General features: G+C 61.5%; 1 protein-coding gene across 11 annotated transcripts in view; it reads right to left on the reverse strand.

The window, feature by feature from the left end:
• Positions 1-19,609, reverse strand: part of MAD1L1 (mitotic arrest deficient 1 like 1) — a 380,571-nt gene that overhangs the window by 121,684 nt on the left and 239,278 nt on the right. The window lies entirely within an intron of this gene.

Raw genomic sequence — 19,609 nt, forward strand, 5'->3', positions numbered from 1 at the left:
GCAAGGGCTGAGGGGGGCCGGGGCATCCCTCCCACCCGGTGCTGAGACAGAGACACGGGAGTGTCCTGGGCTGAGGGGCAGCGGGCTGCTGGCCCAGGCCAGGCCCGGGCCCGCCCGCCTCTCGCAAGGGATGCTGGGCCAGCTGAGTGGGCATCTCCCTCCTGCCCGGACACCGAGATTCCTTCCTGGACAACCCAACCTCCCAGCTGTGACTTCTGCCCACAGCTCCCTCTTCCAGGGGAACAGCAGAAATGGCACCCTTCACTCAGATCGTCGAATCCCCCGGGAGGGAGGCCAGGGGTGGACATTCACTCAGCGGAACGGTCCCAGCGCGGGAGCTAAGTTGCGTGGCCACCACCGGCCAGCCCTCGGCCAGCCGCCAGCTCAGAGCCCCCGAAAGTGACCCCAAAAGGGAGGGAGGGGAGCATGGAGACACCCCCTCCCTGCTGCAGGCAGAGAGAGGGCGGGAGAGGGGGAGAGAGCCTGGTGGAAGGCAGAGGGCTGGCAGCCGGCGCCTCCCAGGCTTCTGAGAACCTTGTAAAAACCTCGAAGGATAAAGAGACATCCTGGAACTCCGAGTGAATTACAGACTGTCAGGGTTGGAAGGGATCGTTATTTCATCCGATTCTAACACTCTGGGAGACACAGCCAGGCGTATGGAATCCATCTGCCCTGTGCACCCTGGCAGAGGGCCCCGTGGCAGACGGGAGGTGGGCCGGGTGCAGCAGGAACTCATGTTCCCCGTGGGTCTGGGGTCAGGGGGGTACAGGGAGAGGACGAGGGCAGATGTGTTCTGCAAAGGGCCGGAGAGCACATGCGTCAGGCGGTGCTAGTCACACCATCTCTGTCCTAGCAGGTCAGCTGATGGGGAAGAAGGAGGGAGGGGGGAAGGAAGGAGGGAGGGGTTAAGGAAGGAGGGGGTAAGGAAGGAGGGGGGAAGGAAGGAGGGAGGGGGGAAGGAAGGAGGGAGGGGGGAAGGAAGGAGGGAGGGGGGAAGGAAGGAGGGAGCGGGGAAGGAGGGAGGGGGGAAGGAAGGAAGGAGCTCTGGGCGCCGTGGACACATAGCCCCGCCCTGCACAGCCCCCTCCAGTGTCCCTAAAGCTGCTCTTCCTCATTTGTCTTCAACCCTTTAATCGTGCAAAGCAAAAGCGGGCTGGCAGGCTGAATCCACCGGGCTGCACCCCTCTCCTTTACCTCAGATATTCAAGGGTCCCTCCTTCCCCCCACGCCACAGGCTCTCCCAGTCTGGCCATGCTGACCACTGGCTTCACGCCCACCTCCCTGCCTCCTCAGGACTCACCTGCTGACGCCCCGGAAGGGCCCGGGCAGGGAGCTGGGCACAGAGCCTGACCCCAAGGTCACCAGTGACCCTTGGCCGAGGCATTGGACCTGTCGAGCCTCGGGGTCATCCTGCCCAGCAGATGTGGGGAGAATCGGGGAAGACGGCACCTGGACATCAGGGTCGGGGGCAGGACGCTGCTGTGGAAATGCCTGACACCCCGCGGGCAGGAAGGGGAGCTACCGCTCCCATCCCAGAGCGCGGTGTCTGACCACCGGCTTCCCCTTGACGGGAATGAAGGAAAGAAAACACTGCAGTGGGTGACAGGATTTAAGGATCACAGGGAGAACCAGCAGGGCTTAACCAAACCAAACCAGACCAGACCAGACGGGGCAAATGCTCGCAGCTCTGATGAACTGGGGGAAGTGACAAGCCTGCGAAACCTGCAGGTGCCGAAGTGAGCGTCTGGCGCCGGAAGGCCGGGGCCTCTGCTCCTGCCTCAGAGTTACTAGACCCACAGCCCCACCCCCGGGACGGGACGAAGACGCTCCCTCTGCCTGCGCTGGGACACCGTGAGCGTGAAGGGCAGGGGGCCGCATCATGCCCACCGCCCCCAGAATTCCCGGGCGAAGGCCCTGCTCGCCCTGTCTCCAGGCCAAGTGGGGCGTGAGGCCCGAGCCTGCAGGCGAAGATGCCGTGGACCCTCCCTGGGATGCAGGCCGCAGGGAGGGAGGCATGGGGCCTCCAGCCCGGGAGGCGGGGGGGCAGCCCAGCAGGTCCACCTGCTGGAAGCAGTGCGAGAGCCCGGGAGAGACCGGCAGAGCCACCAGACAGACACTCACGAGAAACAGGATGCCAGCTGCTTTAAGCCACTAAGCTGTGGGGTGTTTGTAACAAGGCAGCAGGTAACTGAAGGAGTCTCCCGAGGAGCGAGACGGAGCCCCAACCCCCGACCCGGGGGCCCCAGGGTCCCACCAAGGGGGTGGCAGCCCCCGGGCCCAGGCCTTTGTGACTCAGCCTCAAGCCCGGGTCACAACAGAGACAGGACAGCTGCACGGGGTCTGCTAACGCCATTCTGCCCAGGGAGTGAGAGTGTCCACGGCCCCTGGGACTCACACTCTGACCCTCAAACTTACGACCAGGCGATGGCGGCCAAGACAGCAGAGCCGGCACAGGGTCAGGTCGAGTGTCCAGGAAGTGCCCCTGCCTCTACAGTTGGCCAATGCTCGACACGGGTGCCAAGGCCACCCACCAGGAAAAGGTGCTGGACACCCGCATGCAAGAGCACCAACCTGGATCCTAACCTCACACCAGACACGAAAACGACCTCAAAATGGATAAAACACCCTAAACGTAAGAGCCAGCACTATACAACACGTGGAAGAAAATACAGGCGTAATGCTTCACGACACTGGATTTGGTCTTGGATTCTTCAACGCGACACTAGAAACAAGGAACAAAAGAAAAAGTAGACACACTGGACTTCCTCAAAATGAAAGACTTCCTCAAAGCACACATCATCAAGGGCGTGAAAAGACAACGCACAGAGTGTAAGAAAATATCCGCAAGTCACTCACCTGGGGGGAGACTTGCATCCAGAACATGTGAAGAACTCTTACAACCTTGCAACAACAAAACCAAGACAAACACGTAAAAACGGGGCAAAGCACCTGAATAAATCTTTCTCCAAGGAAGACGTACAAATGGCCAATAAACACATAGAAGGACACTCAGCGTCATGTCATTAGTAAGCAGCGGAACGGAAAAAGAAGTCACAGTGAGACGTCACTGCGCCCACCGAGGTGGCTAGAATGACAAAGCCAGTCTCAGCGAGGCAGGGAGAAACTGTCCTCCTATCGCTGCTGGGAATGGAAGACGGGGAGGCCCTTGCGGGAAACAGCTCCGCAGACAATTAAAGACAGAGCTACCACGTGACCAGCGATTCTACGCCGCGGTACACCCCCGAGAAGAATAAAAACACGTCCACACAGAGGCTTGCACACACATGTTCAAAGCAGCATCAGTCACGATAACCGCTCAGGTGTCCAAGAGCTGACAAGTGCACTGACACAGTGTGGTCCATCCGCACAATGGAGTATTATTCAGCCATAAAAAGGAATGAAGCACTGACACCTACTACAACACGAATGATCCTTGAAAACACTGCGCTCAGGGAAAGGACCAGTCACAAAAGACCACATATATGACTCCATTCACGTGAAACGTCCAAAACGAGGAAATCGATAGAAACCGAAAGCAGACTGGTGGTTGCTTAAGGCTGGAGCCGGGATGCGGGAGAGTGGGGTGACAGCTAAAGGGAACGGGGTTTCTTTTCGAGATGATAAAAATGTTCTGCAATTGTGCGGTGATGGCTGCTCATTATCTGTGAAAGTATGAAAAACCACTTAACTGTACACTTCAAAAGGGTGAGTTCTGGGATATGTAAATTGTATCTCAATAAAGCCGTTTTTAAAAAAGAGAAATGAAAGAAAATAGGGAAAACAAACAGTAGAACGTGTGTGGACGCTCCATCTGCTACCGAGAGCCTGGTGCGGCTCCAGGCTTCCCTCCACACGCCGCCCCAGCCTGCAGCGGGCGAGAGGCGCTTGGCTCCGCAGGACGCGCGTGCTGGGCCGGGCCGGCCTCGGGCCTGCAGGGGGTGCCGGCCCCACTGCTGCGGCACAGGCGCTGCCCGCCGCGCGTCTCCACGCCCCCGCGGCTCCTGCGGCAGCAGGTCTGGGCGGAACGACCTGGTCGATCCCGGCTTCCTGGCTTCAGCTCTCACACCCCCTCCAGCGCAAGGGCTCCTGCGCGGCCCCGCTGTGGCCTGGAACTCCACACCAAGACCCTACTCACTATCAAGACCACCGTCCGCAGGGCAGGTCTTGGCACCTGGCTCTGACCAGCTGCCCTCCCTAAAATGGCCTGGCCGGAGCCCGGCCAGCCCAGCCGACTCAGGCCTGTGTCGCCTGCGGCCAGCCTGGGCTTCCAGCACGGCCTTCCAGAGGCGCCTCCTGGGTGGGTTGCGACAGCCCTGAGGGGCTGGGGTTTGCCACAGACCCTGCCACCTGGAACCTTCCACTCGGTGTTCAGGAAGCCAAGGCTGAAGAGCCCTTTTGTCAGACGAGGGGGCCTGAGGCCGGCTGGTTCCCCCTGGAGTCTGATGGGCCTGGAATGGAGAAGCAGTACGGACCCGGGGCCAGATGCTGTTCCCCGGTGCCAGGGTGGACCAGTCCCCATGGCCCGGCTGGACTGGACACGGGCACCTCGGGGTACAAGGAGGCTACCCAGACCCCATCCTCCCTCACACAGGCCCCATGAGGCTGCCAGGGGTCAGGAGCCAACAGGACTACGTGGTCAGGCTGCGTGAGAGGGGGTCGAGGTTCAGCCCACCGGGGGCTCTGCTCTCTGCGCCACCCCTCCCGGAGCAAGGAGGCCCTCCCCGGCCACTCCTTCCTCCCCTCCTCCCTCCCTCCTTCCTTCCTTGGAGAGGAGGGAGGCATGGTACCTTCAGCCAGGGAGGCAGAGGCTCCGTGAGGACAGGGCTTTGTCCTGCCCCCCAGACTAGTGAGGGGACCCCAGTGCCCCGTGAGGACCCACTGAGAGGAGGTGGCGGTGACGTGGCAGCAGTAATGCAGAGCCCCCAGCACGCCCCCTCCCTGCTCCGTTTGTCCACAGCACCTACCCGCTCGTGACACTGTAAACTCTCTCCCGTCACCTGTCTCCCGCAAAGGTTAGGGCGGCAGGCGCGGCACGTCAAGTAAACGTTTGCAGAAGGAGTGGGTGACACTTATGACTGCAGAGCGTCCTGTGGTCGAGAAACCAGAGGCCCAGCTGGTGACCAGAACGGGGGAGTCTCAGGGCCAGCTGGCCAGGGCTTCCCCCTCCCTGGGTCCGGGGAAGGGGTGCCGGCCGTCATCCCGGGCACGCAGGGCCATGGGCACAGGGGCTTCGTGGCACCGTGAAGGGTGTGTCGGGGGGCTGGCGCCGCTGAGGCAGACGGAAGAGCACGAACAAATTTGCTGAACTCTGCTGCTGCGTGACAGTTTTGAGGAAGAAAGGCGAAAAATGGCTCTAATCTTCTGCTAAAAATTTGTTGCCTTGTTTGATTTGCAGCTGAGGAAACTGTTGAGACACTGACGAGAATCTCAAAAGGAAAAGTTTTGAACCTTCCTTTGACGTGTGGGTGCAATTACTGGCTAAACAAAAACATCCCACTGGCCGAGGGGGCGGAGAGACGTCCCCGTCCGTGACTGCGGAGGAACGACCCCCGTGGTCCAGCTCCCCCTGCGCCCGCTCCAGCCGAGCCGGGTCCTCGGGGAGCCTGCACGAGGGGCTGGGCCTCGCAACCCGCATGCCCAGGGCACGGCAGGGCGTGCGGCAATGCTTCTCCCTGGGGCTGCAGCCAGCCCGCCGCCCTCCGCTCACGGACGAGTGGGGCTCCTTCTCGGGCTCAGATTCTGTGCAAGCTCAGACAAACAGCCATGTCCCCCTGAGTCCAGGCCACGGCAGAGTCCCCTGGCATCTGCCTCGCTCCTGTCTGTGTTCAAGTCCTGCCCCTAACCTGCTGGCAGCCCGGGCCTCAGTTTCCATCTGCTGAAGCGTAAGGGCAGTGAACTTGATCTGTAAGGACCTTCCAAGCCTAGCACCTGGGAGACCTGGATGGAGAACAGACCCCCCGGGAGCCTGTGTGCCCTGTGGATGGACTGTGGCTGCCCCGGGCCAGGGAAGGGCTGCCAGGAGGGCAGACCTGCCACAAATAGTAAGAGACGCTGCTAGCAGGAGACAGAGGCCCACGGAGAGTTAAAAAGCCCAGTTAGACGGCCACCGAGTGTCACGCGTATTTATAAATCACCCGGCCTCAAAACTAAATCAACATCTCTCCTGGCTGAAGGAAGACAGCTCAGGGAGAAAAGCGGGGGAGCTTCGGGTGTCCCGCTGGGTCGGAGTGGCAGGGCCGACCGGACCTCACGGATCGGGCGGGTGGGCACAGCCCTCGCCAGCCCCGCCTCACCCCAGCCCACACACCCGCCTCCGCGAGGCCCAGGGCTCCGCGACCTTGGGCAGGTCCCTCAGGCGCCGGCCTCGCGTCCTACGTGCCCCATGGGCCGGGGTCGCTCGGTGCTCGGTGGCTCACAGGGACGCTCCCCGGCTCTGAAGCCGGGGGCACAGGGCCGGCCCAGCCCGATGGTGTGCTCACCGCGGGTGGAGAGCCTGGGGATCGGCGGGGGCACCACGTGACAGTGCAGGCCGGATCCCCCCCAAGACCCCCGGCACCAAGACTGAGAAACCGAGGCCCATGTGGCTGCCCTGGACCAGTCACGGGAGGGGTGAAGAGGGGAGGGGCCCAGGGCTGGAGGCAGGAGGGCCACAAGGGAGGGGTGATGGGGGCTTGCCCTGGGGACTGCCCCCTCACCACAGGCTCTCTGCGAGCCTCCTGCCGTGGGCCGGTGACCACGTGGGCTGATGCCCTGCACCCCCCGTGCCCTTCGTGTCCCCTCGTCCCCCACCACAGAGGCCTCATTCAGGAGCTGGGCACCTGGCACTCCTGTGGCCGAGGCCCCTCACGAACAAACACGCATGGGCTGTCAGGGTCTAGGAAGGGCTGCGAAGGTCCCTGAGTATACTCATGCTGCCCAGTCCCGGGGGACCGGCCACTGCGGCCGCCGACGGGGCTGGGCTTGGGGAGGGGGCCCTGCCGGGCCTTGCCAGTCCCCAAACAGGCAGTGTGCGCTGGGGCTCTCCAGGCAGCTCCAGGAAGGGTGGCACTATGGGGAGCCATGCCTGCCAGGCCAGCACACGTGGAAGACCCTTCTCACACTACCCTCCGGGCGACCGTCTCCCCAGCACGGCAGGGCGAGTTTACCTACCATCAGCCGTGAGGCGCCAACGTGGGCCCTGGACACACAAGTGAGCTAGGCAGGCTGTGTCCTGTGGCCGCTGCATGTCCCCCGCCCAGGAACAGTGGGGCCCGGGGAGGGTCTCACCCAGCCAGGCCCACTGCTTGTCCCCCTGCGGCCAGCAGCCCCCTCGGCGGAACGCCTGGAGGGAATCCACCTCAGTGAGGAATCTCGGGGCCCGTCCTGGACTCTTAGGTCCTGGCCGGGAGCTCTGCTGGAGTGTGATGTTTCCAAAGATGGGGGCGGGGGGGATAGGCAGGGAGAGCACCGGGGCCTTTGGCAGCTGGAGCAGGCTGCCCTCGGTGCTCCCAACCACCAGGAGGGGTGGGACGGGTCTAGCTGAGCTGAGGCTGGGGTCACTCTGGGGTAAACCTCAATGCTCCCAGACTGCACCGGAGGGCAGATGACATCCGGCAGCCAGTGCCACCACAGTGACAGAGAAATACCGAGAGGTGAGTGGAGCCATGCGACGTCACGTCCCCAAGTGGGGCTGCACATCCACCTCTGCTCCCGCATGAGCCAGGTGGCTTGGGCCAGACCCCACGGAACCTGGAAAAAGGAAAAATGCCACCATCCCGGGATGGTGGGGTGGGGCGGGCCACGGAGGCCCAGACCTTCCTCGGCCCTGACCCCAGAGCCTAGCCTGGCTCCCCCTCCGTCTCCCCTTGAGGCGCCAGGAAGATGCCCCCAGAAGGTGGCCCAGCGTGTGGTCCTTGGGGCTGGCATTCCGTTGCCCAGAACACGGATAATCCTGTGCTAGTTCTGAGACTTGACCAAGCCGTTCCCTCTCTCTGAGACTCAATTTGCTCATCTATGACATGGGGACACTACTGCTCACCTTCCCAAGTTTGGAAAGATCAAACGGTCAGTGGATGTGAAGACAGCTGTAAACTACATGCAACTTTGCTGGGTGTGTGACTGTCACCCACGATGACCATGGAGTAAAATCTGGGCTATATCCTGATGGGTACCTCTCACACCCTCCAGAGGCAGCCCAGAACGCCACGTGTCCGAGGACCCAGGCCTTCTGGAGACATCAGAAGATGGCCACGGGAAACCACCAGTGCAAACCTGATCCCCTCAGGAAGGAGGAGCGGGGACAACACCCTGCCCGAGGCTGCAGCGCACGTCCCAAGGAGCCCCCTTGTTTGCCTCCCCCAGGCGGTGGCAGAGGGACAGGTGGACGGGAGATGGCGCTGTCCAGCGGCTGGTCGGTGCCCCCTACCTGGGAGGGAACGGCAGAGACAGCCAGGCCACTTCTGCATGGATGCAACAAGGTCCCACCTGCCGGGCAGACACAGGGACCCGGGGACCCTCTGTCCTGCCAACCTGAGCCAGACCCCGGCCCATCGACTCCAGGGCGCGGGACTCGGCGAGTTCCCGGGACGTCTGTCAAGAGCTGAGGGCTCCGCCAGTCTCACTGCGCAGGTGGGGGGCACGGCAGGAAAAGCGAGGAGAGAGAGCAGGGCCCCCCGGAGGGTCCAGTGGCCCACCTGCCACCCTGTCCCAGGCCAGGTGAGGCCACGCGTGCCTGCTCCTCCTGTGCCAGCGGGCTGCCCACACTCGTCCGCGAACGCTCCCGACCTCGGGCTCTAATCAGTAGACAGGGAACTGTTAGCAGAGCCCAATTACAGGACAGTCATCGCCTGCCGAGTCCCACCCCGGGTCCTTCAGCAGGGGATGACTGTGAGAGAGGCTTGTAAACAGCCTGCAGAGAAGGAATGAAGACACCTCTCATCGCCAGGAAGGCGCGACAGCGGCCATTCAGGCCGGAGACCAGCTTTGGGGGCCCCATCCCTCCCAGGGCCTCCGGCCCCATTGCCCGCCCCCTGCTGCCGCCATGGGGCCACCCTGCAGGCCCAGCAAGGTGGGGTGCTCCGGTGGTGGCTTTGGCAAGACTCTGGGCTGGGGGGGCAGCAGATGTGGCTGAGTGGGGAGGTGCAGCCATTGACCGTGTGGCCGGGGAGGGGGCCTGGTTCAGCTGGCCAAGCTGCTCCCCGGCCAACAGGGCCCCCCACCGCTCCTGGCCACAGGCTGAGCCTCTCCCTAAGCTGCTGTAACATCAGGGCTGTGAGCAAGGCCCCGACAGCAGCCACTGCCGCCCGGGCACCCGGGGCCACACCTCTTGGGAGGAAGAGGAGGGGAAGGAGGAGGAACACGCCTTCGTCGTACGTCTGGCCAGTCTGGAGCCCACTGCTCTGGCCCCGCCCCACCCCCGCCATTCCAGAGCAACGTCCTCTGAGCCTACCGACCGAGTGACCCGTGTCCCTGCTCAGATGCGCGGGTGAGCAGAAGCTCCGTCACGATCTCCCCACTACAGACGGCAAACGATAGCGGGCACCCTAAAACCACCCTGAGCCGTAGGAGCTGGCAGTGGGGGGCCTCATGGGTCGGGCCGGCAGCTGCAAGACCAGCTGGTGAAGGGCGAGCACCTGGCCGATGAGGGCAGACAGAGGGCCAAGCAGCCCCGGCGCCTGCGCCCTTGCCATGGACGTGGGCTCTGTGTTTCTCCTGCCAGGCCTCTGAGTTATATCAGAAGATGTTAAACAAAGCCTTAAAAAAAATGTTTTTTTTGAATTGTGGTAAAATAAAACTTGCCATCTCAATCATTTTTAAACATATTGCTCAGCATTAAGTACTTTCTCACACTGTTGTGGAGCCGCCACCACCGTCCGTCCACAGAACTTTCCACCTTCCCAAACTCAGGCTCTGTCCCCATTACACACTAAGTGCCCCTCCCCCTCCCCCAGCCCTAGCCCCACCCCCTACTTTCCATCCCTGTGGCCCTGGCTCCTCCAGGGCGGACCTCACAGAAGTGGAATCACACAGTATCTGTCCTTCTGTGTCCGGCTTATTTCACTGAGCATCATGTCTTCCAGGTCCATCCACGTGGTAGTAGGTGTCAGTTTCCTTCCTTTTTAGGGCTGAGTGATATTCCATTGTGTGGATGGACCACGTTTTGTTTCTCCACTCACCCATCGATGGACACTTTTTGGCTGCTGGGACACGGGTGTGCAAACATCCTCGGGGCACACGCCCAGAAGCAGAATTGCTGGATCACGTGGTGAACAAAGCCGCTTGCATGACTCAGTTACGGTACCTGTGGAGGCACACAGTGCGGTCCCGTCTGACACAGTGCCTTCAGGGTCTAGCGTCTGTCCACAAACCCCCTCCACAAAACCTCCTGCTACAAGAGGGACTGGGTAATTGGCCAGGCTTCCCTTCCTGTTAGGGCTGCCAGGAAGCTCAGGCCTGACGGTCAGAACGTCTGGGATCTGTTTCTTGCAGACATCATGGTATCACCTGCCAGGAATTCTTTGTGGAACAGTGGGATCTTGTCCAAATAGATGTGATCACGGAAGACGGTCAGGGAGCTGACACAGGGAGTGCAGATGAACCCCAGGAGAGGGGCCAGGTGATGGCCCACCCCCAGGCTGATACCTAGCGCGTCTACACAGGGACCGGTGACACAGCCCCTCTGAGGTGTTGGGGCAAAGCCAGCAGGAACAGGAGAGTGAGCTCCCTCACGGCAGGAGGACGTGGGCTAGAGGGAACCCAACGGCGGACTTTAGATCCCCATCCGGTGTCGAGGGGACAGGAGCAGTTTGGGACGCAAATCCGGGGTGCTGGCTCTCCAGAAGTGGGTAACGGGCTGTTAAAGGGGCACATGCAAGCCGAACGCTCCACGGGCCGACACCTGGTGTGTGGGGTAGGGCCCGTGTCCTGCAACTTTGGGGACAATCCCGAAGAGACAGAACCCAGAGCTCGAGCAGGTTCTGTGTCTCCCATCCCAGTCCTGTGCACGGAAACTCCTTGAATGGAACGGAACCTGTGAGAACAGCTAGGTGTAGCAGGAGAAGCGCTGGGCCCAGAGTCAGGAGGGCAGTCTGCTCCTGGCACTGCCCTGCGGGGCTCTGGGCCTCAGTCTGGCACAGACCGAGGGTGTTTCCGGGCAGGGCTGTCCCAATGCTGGGCTGCCCAGCTGTACACGGCTGAGTGGAGCTCTGGGGGCTGCGCTGTCCTCCGTCTGCAAGGACCTCCCTGCCTCTGTGCGAGGGCACTCCCCAGGGAGGGCGAGGCTCACGTCGGCGAGGGGACCCTCGGGCAGAAGCGGGTGCGCCCCAGCCCCTGCCACCCTCCTCACTGCAGCTGTGATGCCCCATGATCAGCGGTAAGAACACTCGACTTGCCTGAAGACGACCGTTACACGTCCTTTCTCAGCAGGCCTAATTTCCGGGTTTTTAAAGAGCTGGGTCCGTATCTTTCCCATCTAGACACTTTGCAAGGACCACACGGGGGTGAAGAGCGGTATCATGGCCAAGTCCGAGAGCGCCGAGGCTGAAGTGACCGCACGCGACAGCGGCCCGAGGCCGGCGGTGGCTCCGCTGGCTGTGCCGCGAGCCTTTTGTGTGTTGAGTACGGCTAGTGGTGGAGCAGGGCCGGACCAGACGGCGGAGGTCCCAGGGTGAAAAGAGCCCAATTCAGCGGCTCAGTGGGACCTGTCTGCAAATTCGGGGTCGGGCCTGCAGTCTGGGTTCTGAGGCCCGATGACACCCCCAGGCCCCGTGGCACCAAGCAAGGAGTCGGGAAGTTGGCATCCCCGAGGCCCACGGGACGAGAAGGGGCTTAATATTCAGGACACGTCATTCGTTGCATAAAAAAATCAACAGCCATCAGCGCCTGTGGAAATTTCTCCACACAGACACACACCAGTGTGCTGGCTTTCTCAGGCTTCGGCTCCAATGGACAGGAGAAGCCTGGCACCGCCTCGGGGGGCTGGAGGGCTGGGCTTTTTCCTCCATTACGTGTCTTGTTTTACATACAACATTGAGGAAGGCGGGCCGGGGCAGCGAGGCCCTGGGACCCCTGGACCCCAGGCCCAGTGCAGCCGGACGCAGGGCGTACGTGGCACTGTAAGGAGGTCACGACCCTCGGAGGCGGCCCCCCATCTGCGTGCGTGCCACTCGAGGAAAGACCCACGGATGGTGAAACAAAGGAGACAAGACGCTGAGAAGGAGATTCGACAGGAAACGTGCAGGGTGAACACATCTGTGAGCTGTTCCCGTGGGGGACATGGACCCCAACAAATAGAAAGACACAGCGACGTCCTTGTGGGAGGGTGTGTCCAGGAGGCGGCCGAGCCCGACCTTCACCTCCACTTCTCACGAAAGCCAGCAAGCTCTAGGCTGGTTGGTGGGGGAGCTGGATATGTTGATTCCAAAGTTCATACAAAAATAAGCAAGAACTGCCAGGAAAACCCTGATAAAGAAGAGCCACAGGGGGCGGGAGATCACTGAGACCTGGCTGGGACCTGACACGCGGGCACCTAGCGCACGAGGGGGCAGACCTCACACCAGCCAGAAAAGACAGGCTTTCGATAAGTGGTCCAGGTGTCCCAGGAAGAGCCTCTTACAAAAAACAGGCAGGTATCACGCTTCCCACCTTGTAAAGAATCAAAACAAAATTCCAAATCCATCAGATTTAAGTGTAAAAAATGAAACCACCAGAAAATCAGAAGAAACCATGAGAGAATTCTTTCATACCCTGACACGAGAAAGTTAAAGACATGAACAAAAACCCAGAAGCTAAAAAGGAAAAGGCAATAAATGCATCTGTATAAAATAAATTTAAAAGCCAAAAACTTCTGCTTGGTAAAAAAACAGCACAAAGTCAAAAGACAAATGGTAAATTCGGAAAACATATTCACAACTTAAAATGAACTCAACTCCTTCATATACAAAGAGCTGCAAAAAACCAACAAGAACCAACAATCCACTTGAAAAATGGACCAGGACATTAACACATATAAACAGATTTAAAAATCCTCACTCATCTATGATAAGGAGACTGAAGGTTAAAACTACACTGAACTACCCCATTTCAGCTACCAGACCAGAAAAATCTAGAAGTCTGACGGTTGTAGGGAAACCGGCACCCTCACAGGTAGTGCTACGACACATCCCACACAGTTCTCACTGGCCCTCATATGACTGTCTGGCAGTGCTGCCGAAATAAATGCAGGTACCCACTGATCCCGCTCGCCCTTCTGGGAGCTTCTCCTACACACAGACTCGCACACACTGGAGACACCATGTGTAGGGCACTCGCCACAGCCTTGCTCATGAGCATGTTCCCGTTAACTGTCAGGGTTTAATACGTCATGGCAAACGCGCACAGTGATGCGCCACACGCCATGTTAAAAACAAACAGGGCACTGCATATCAGTGGGAAAAGTCTCCCAAATGCTCAAAGACACAAAAGCAGGCTGCAGAAACAGTTTGAAAACAGACTCTTGACTTCAAAGGGGGGCGGGCAGTACAAATACGTTATTAGGGGAAATAAACCCACCAGTGCGAAGAAGTTACCGTGTGAGAGGGGCCAGACAAGACGACTTATGTGCACGACTGGCCTGACCCTCGCCACCCTGGGCAGGCATTCCATCCTTGGGCTCCCCGCGAAGGAGCTGGGACTTGGGAGGGAGGTGAAGCATCCGCCCAGGGCCCAGTGTCTGTGAAGAAGGAATTCACATCTGGACGTGTGTCCTCTGGAGGCTACCTCCTGGGTGCTCTGCCCTGCAGTCGCCCACATGTGCCCTGGTGTCCCTGTGCTCCAAGAACACTGGCTGGGAGCCAGGCGAGGTCACTGCGCTCAGCTCACAGCCCAGAGGAGGGGTGACGCCACAGCTGGGTCCCGCAGACGGGCAGGGCCCAGGGGCAGACAGAGCAGGTCGTGGAACCCGGGGAGGGAAGCCGGCTGGAGGGCAGCCCGGTCTTGACTCTACGAAGCTCTGGTCCCGCCACCATGGCGGGTGGGGTTGGGGGGGGGTGGAGGCTGCCGGCCCTGTGGTCCTCACACAGACCACCCAGGCTTTCAGGGCAGAACGGGGGCTGCTGGGCAGGGAGGCCTGGACCTCCGCTGGGGAGCTGGAGCGCAACTTGGGGCAGGGGCCGGGGTCTTTGGAGCTGGGGGACGTGACCGTGTCACCTCCCGCCGTGTGGCAGACCAGCGACTCCTGTGACTCGGGCTTCATCTGCTCAGTGGGAATGGCAACCCAGCCTCAGGGCCCATGGCTGTTAGGTGAGAACGTAGGCAGGGTCAGGGTCAATGGTGCCCCACGTGTGCAGTCAGCAAGGAGCTGTGACCAAGTTACAGCCAGCGGGAGGGAGTGGTGTGTGTGGCAACATCAGTGCTGTCCGCGCTGTGGCCGCCGCCGGCGCCGTCCAGCCACACCCCTGCCCTCTGGTCGCTCAGCCGGCGCCGAGGAAGGAGGTGCTCAGAGTGACATCGGTCCCAGGGAGTGAGCCTTCCTCGCTGCAAAGGACACAACCTACCGCACCAGGAACAATCTTTGGGACTCAGCCCTCGCCGGGCATCCCCAGCACCATGGCCCGCAGTGTTCTGTCCCCTCCAAGAAGCAATGCCCAGAGAACGTTCCAGAAGCAGGGGCAGTAGGCCATCAGGAAATATAGCCTGTCCAGACAGGGGCAGGACATGCTCAAGGCCCTAGTTAGCAGCAAGAGGACCCAAGGGCGAGAGGGGTCCCGAGAAGCAGAGGCTGGGCCTGCTCTGGACTCAGGGCTCCCTGGCAGATGAGGGCAGGTGAGAACAGGTGGGGTGGGGAGGGAACTGAGGTCCAAGGACTGACTAGTTTGCCCCCGGGTGCGGGCTGGGCAGGGCGAACCTGCAGGTAGGGGAGCCAGCGGGGCTCAGGGGGTCTGCGGTGCGGCGAGTGGGCCGGGGGCCCGGGGGCGAGGGCAACGAGGTGTGAAGAGCCGTGAAGGCCGCTCCCTGCCGCCCCCCATATTCCGGAAAAGGGAAGGACGCGGAGGCTGGGAGAATCTGTGATTAGACAGCGCTCCTGCCTGGTGACGCAGGGACGGGAGCAGGGCAGGCTCCATGGGCACCGCGAGCTTCCTGATCACAGGGAACCCGGCTATTTTCTACCCCACTCCATTTCCAAAAAGTGACACTCATCTGAAATGTCACTGGGCTGCAGTCTGGTCCCTTTCCTGAGCAGAGCCACAGGCTGGCGGTGGGGCAGCCCCACCCGCGGGACGGAAGCAGGCAGGGCGGGAACTGGGAGGGGAGGCTCCAGCGCAGGGGCTCCTCCCACGGCCTCCGAGGGACAGTGGGACGGGGGCGCAAAGCCCAGAGATGAATTCTGCTTAATTACGTGCATGCTGAAGCATTTAGAGGTACAGATGTTTGCAATTTTCTTTAAAATGCATTAAGAAAAGAGAAAGTACTGATGGGTGGAAGGGGGTAGAGAGGTGCTGCGTCATACAGCAGCCACGGGAGAGTGTCTGCAGCAGGACCTGGGGGGACACATGGGTGTTTACTGTAAAACTCTTCAAACTTTGCCGTACGTTTGGCGGTTTGTTCGTAACACGATGGTGGAACCGGTAGGGCTGAGTTTGCATGCCGGCTCCATCACCCAGGACCCAGGGCGAGCCAGGGGGACCAACCTCACCCCCCTCCACGTGAAGCTCGCTCCTCACCAGAGGGGGCACTGCCGGGGGCACGAGCGTCTGCCAGGCCCAGAGCTGCCACGCGTCTAGCCCTCAGGACTGCACCCCGGGAGCGCCAGGCGGCTCATTGCCTTGACAGCCCCAAACGTGGCCCACGAGAAGTTAAACATGGACAACCGTGTGGCATCACCAAGGTAAGAGCGGTGACAGCGGCAGCGGCGGTGCTTCTGTGCCGGGCACATCACCGCGTTCCCCATGACAGCCTGCAGGGGGGTGGGGTCAGCTCCACGTCCAGGCGAGCAGACTGAGACCAGGGCCACGGCTGGGGAGGGACAGAGCGAACACCAGGCCCAGTGCCCAACCGCTAAGAAGAGGAACGACCGAGGGCGGGAGGGGTGGGCGCGCCCGGGGAAGTGCCCTATGCCCACCAGGACCACTGGGAAAGGCCCGGGGGGCACAGGGAGTGTGTTCCCTCAGTCTGCTTCGGGCCCAGAGTCCCAGCTGGTTTGCCCCAGTTCAGTCTTTACCGGAGGGCACTCTGCCTCTACTAAACGGCTAGCTGTGGCCTCAGTTTCCCCATCTCTACACGGGGGCCTCGTCTCCCTGACGGCTGGCTACCTTAGGATAGATGAGGTGGGAGTAGCCAAGGACCCCCAGAAAGACCCAGACAGGACACGCACCACCGGCGGAGGGCCCAGGAGCCTCCCCTCCCGGCCCCGCCAGGCACTGAGTGGGCACAGGCCGGCAGGCGTGCACTCAGCTCTGAGCGGTAACCGGCGCGGTTGCCTCACCAACCAGCTGTGAACTAATTACAAAAAGTTCTAACTAGTCGAGCTCCCTCTCCAAGCATATGTTCCCAATTAAGTCAAACTGCAGTGGATTTTAATCAATCTTCCTTGAAGCAGCCCAACTTGAAGACTCCTCCAGGGGGAGAGAGGAGAGGAGACCTGCATAAGGATTACACCGGCAGCACCGCGGGTAAACACACAGCCGGGGGAGCTACACGCTAATTGGGCCCCTCGGCCCGTGTCCTCCCACTCTGCCCAGGCCATGAAGCCGCGGTTCTGCGGTCGCTTCTGCGGTCGCACAGATGAAGTGGAGCCTGGGGGCAGCCAGGCCACCTGGAGGGGTGTGCTGCCCTCTCCTGCTGCCTCCACGGCCCGGGGACCGAGGTGAAGGGGACGAGGTCTTGGCCTCACGATGGTGTGGTCAGACGTGGCCTGTGACCTCCTGGTAACCCCCATGTGGGCGCATCATCCCCAATTTTATAAAGGATGTGCTGGGGACTCGGGTGGCAAAGCACGACATGCCCGAGACCACCCAGCTGAGGGGCAGGATTCCAGGCGAGGTCTACAGACTCGGATGCCGGTGCCCCCAGGGCACCACCTACTGTCTCCGCGGTTTCCAGGAGCCCAGGTCCCCTTCAGGCCCATTTCAGCGCCACCTGGCGGGGGCTCCCTGAGCCAAACATGAGGTCTTCCCGGTCCACTCCACCAGGACCAGAACGCCCAGTGGTTTCCCTCTGTCTGCCCTGAGGGGTCAGGGTGCAGGTGGGCATCCTCCTTCCAGGGCCGAATCCGCCCGTTTCCCTGCCTCCTGGGCAGGGCCTGCCCACGGACGCTCCGCCCGGGCTGGACGGCAGTGGGGCAAACTCTGCCTCTCTGGCGTCACGGTCAGACAGGAACTGTCGCTGCGATGGGGGTGACCCGTCCGCTCAGCCTTGGGGGCGTACACCTCTCCTCGCCCCAGAGCATCATACGACGGACCCAGGCCAGGGGCAGCAGGCAGGGCGGTGGGGGGGGTCGGGGGGGGGGGGAGGAGACCAGTGGTCCCGGAGCTGAGGCTGCTCACCTGGGAATGGCGGCCAGGCCACCAGAGGTGCAGCCCAAGGAGCAGGGCAGGAAGGTGGGGTGAGGGATCAGGAGTGTGTGAAGGCTGGGGGCGACGGGGGGTGGGGGTGTGGCTCAGGGGACAACGGCCCTGAGTTCAAAGGCCAGCTCTGCTCCTTGGGGCTCGGTGCCCGTGACTAAAGTGCTGAACCTCTCTGAGCGAAGCTTCCTCGTCAGTGAAAAGGGGGCAGCAGGACGTCCCCCAGGAGTGTGGGTGGGCACAGATACAGGAGGCCTAAGGAGAAAACCCAGGGCCCACGGAGCAGAGGCCTGTGGCGCCTGTGACTGAGATGGTGAGTCAGGAGACAGGACTCGGCCCCCGCCATCACAAGGACCTTTCTGAAACAAGCCCTGTGCCGGGGCGGGGCTGCTCCCGAGAGCCTGCTGGAACTCAAGCTGGAACTGGCCACACGGAGAAAGGGGCTGTGACGTGGGACAGAGGCACCCAGGAGCCTCTGCTTGCTGCTGTCTCAAGATCCGGGTGACCCGCAGAGTTGGAGGGGTGGCACCAGGCCCCAGGCTCGAAGCAGGTGGAGAGAACCAGTGCAGCGGGACTGCACTGGTGCGGGGGCCACCTGAGCGCCCACGGCAGGGACGGGGCCTCACACTCCCGGACGTGGCTCCAGAATACCCACGGCCGGGGGTGAGGGAGGCAGCGGCCGCACGCACATCACCGTGCGAACGTCTGCTCCCCCAGGATCCTGGAAGCCAGGACCCACTCACCACACCCTCCTGGCCACGCGGGGGCAGCTGCTCATAGGCACACTTGGCGCTGCGTGTGGCCACTGCCGGCCGGGTACCCCCCTCACACATACACTTCCACGGACAGAAACCTGTGTGCCGAGAGCCATGCCACACCAGGGCGCAGATACTGACCCGTGCCCTCCCCAAGCTGACACGGATGCCCCCTGCCGCCTTGGCCGTGAGCGGCTCCAGGACGCACAGCCAGGCCCCCACCCTGCGTGAGGTCCATGCGGGGCCCAGGAGGCTGGACACGGCCGACGTCGCTGACCCCACCCGCGGAGTGCGGACTGGGCCGGGCACCACCCGCCCGAACCTCCCACACAGGAAGGCTCGAGCTGGGAGCCCCCAACGCCGGCCCCGTCACCCCACATCCACTGACGGTGCTCACTGCACCTCTCATCTGGTCTGACCCTCGACACCATCACCAAGGGCCACTGAGGCTCCTCGTGACAGGCCTTGAAGCCCTGGAGCAGGAAAAAGGAAACATGGATTTCGGCAGCACTCACTGAGCCCCAATCAGAGGCCTGGGAAGCCATCAGCCGTGACTTCAGGCTGAGCTCAACTAAGGACCCAGAAAGACACTCCCCATCCTGCCCTGACACGGCACCACTGACGGGCGGCCGGGGGTTCATCCGCCAGCAGCCCAGCTCTCCCAGCAGGACTGCGGCCCAATTAAAATGGGACAAGGTGACAGGTCCTGGAGCGGAGTACGGCCCAGCTACGGCTCACAGCGCCTCGTTTTATCAGGGTTGTCACTTTTCCCATCTCCAGGAATCGGGAATAAAAAGGAGATTTGATTTGCCTTTAATAGATGCCAAGAGCACAATCACTGGCCTGTCCAAACTCTGGGTGATCAGTAACCTGCAGGCTTCCTGCCGTGAACAACGTAGACAGGAGGATAAACGAAAAACAAAGCAAAAGCAAAACAGTTCAAGTAGCAAATCCCACTTCACAGCTGCAGGCAGACGCGGACCGGCTTGGATACAAACCCCAAACCGCCCAGCACCTCTGCCGGTGTCTCCTCCCGGGGGCACGCCCGTCACACCCGCCACGGGCGACCCACAGGTCAGGCTGTGGGCTCGCTGCGGCCAGTGGTCGGGAAAAACGAGACGGAGACCAAGAAAGCGGACGGGGCGGGCGGCTGGGGGCAGCGCCACCCGGGGCAGGCTGTCCCTTCTGGTGGCTCGGGACGGGTGTTCTCGGCCAGCCAGGGGCCTGGGTGGGGGACAGGCCCCCAGTTTAGTCTAGTCTGGTCAGCTAGAAAGTGGGATGGCTGGGGTGCAGGAACCTCGGGCCAAACCCAGGAGAAAACAGGAGGGCAGGGCAAGC

The sequence above is a fragment of the Delphinapterus leucas genome, chromosome 15 (genome assembly GCF_059928025.1).
Source record: "Delphinapterus leucas isolate spDelLeu-1000000601 "Yukka" chromosome 15, BTC_Dleu_Yukka2, whole genome shotgun sequence".
Lineage (NCBI taxonomy): Eukaryota > Metazoa > Chordata > Mammalia > Artiodactyla > Monodontidae > Delphinapterus > Delphinapterus leucas.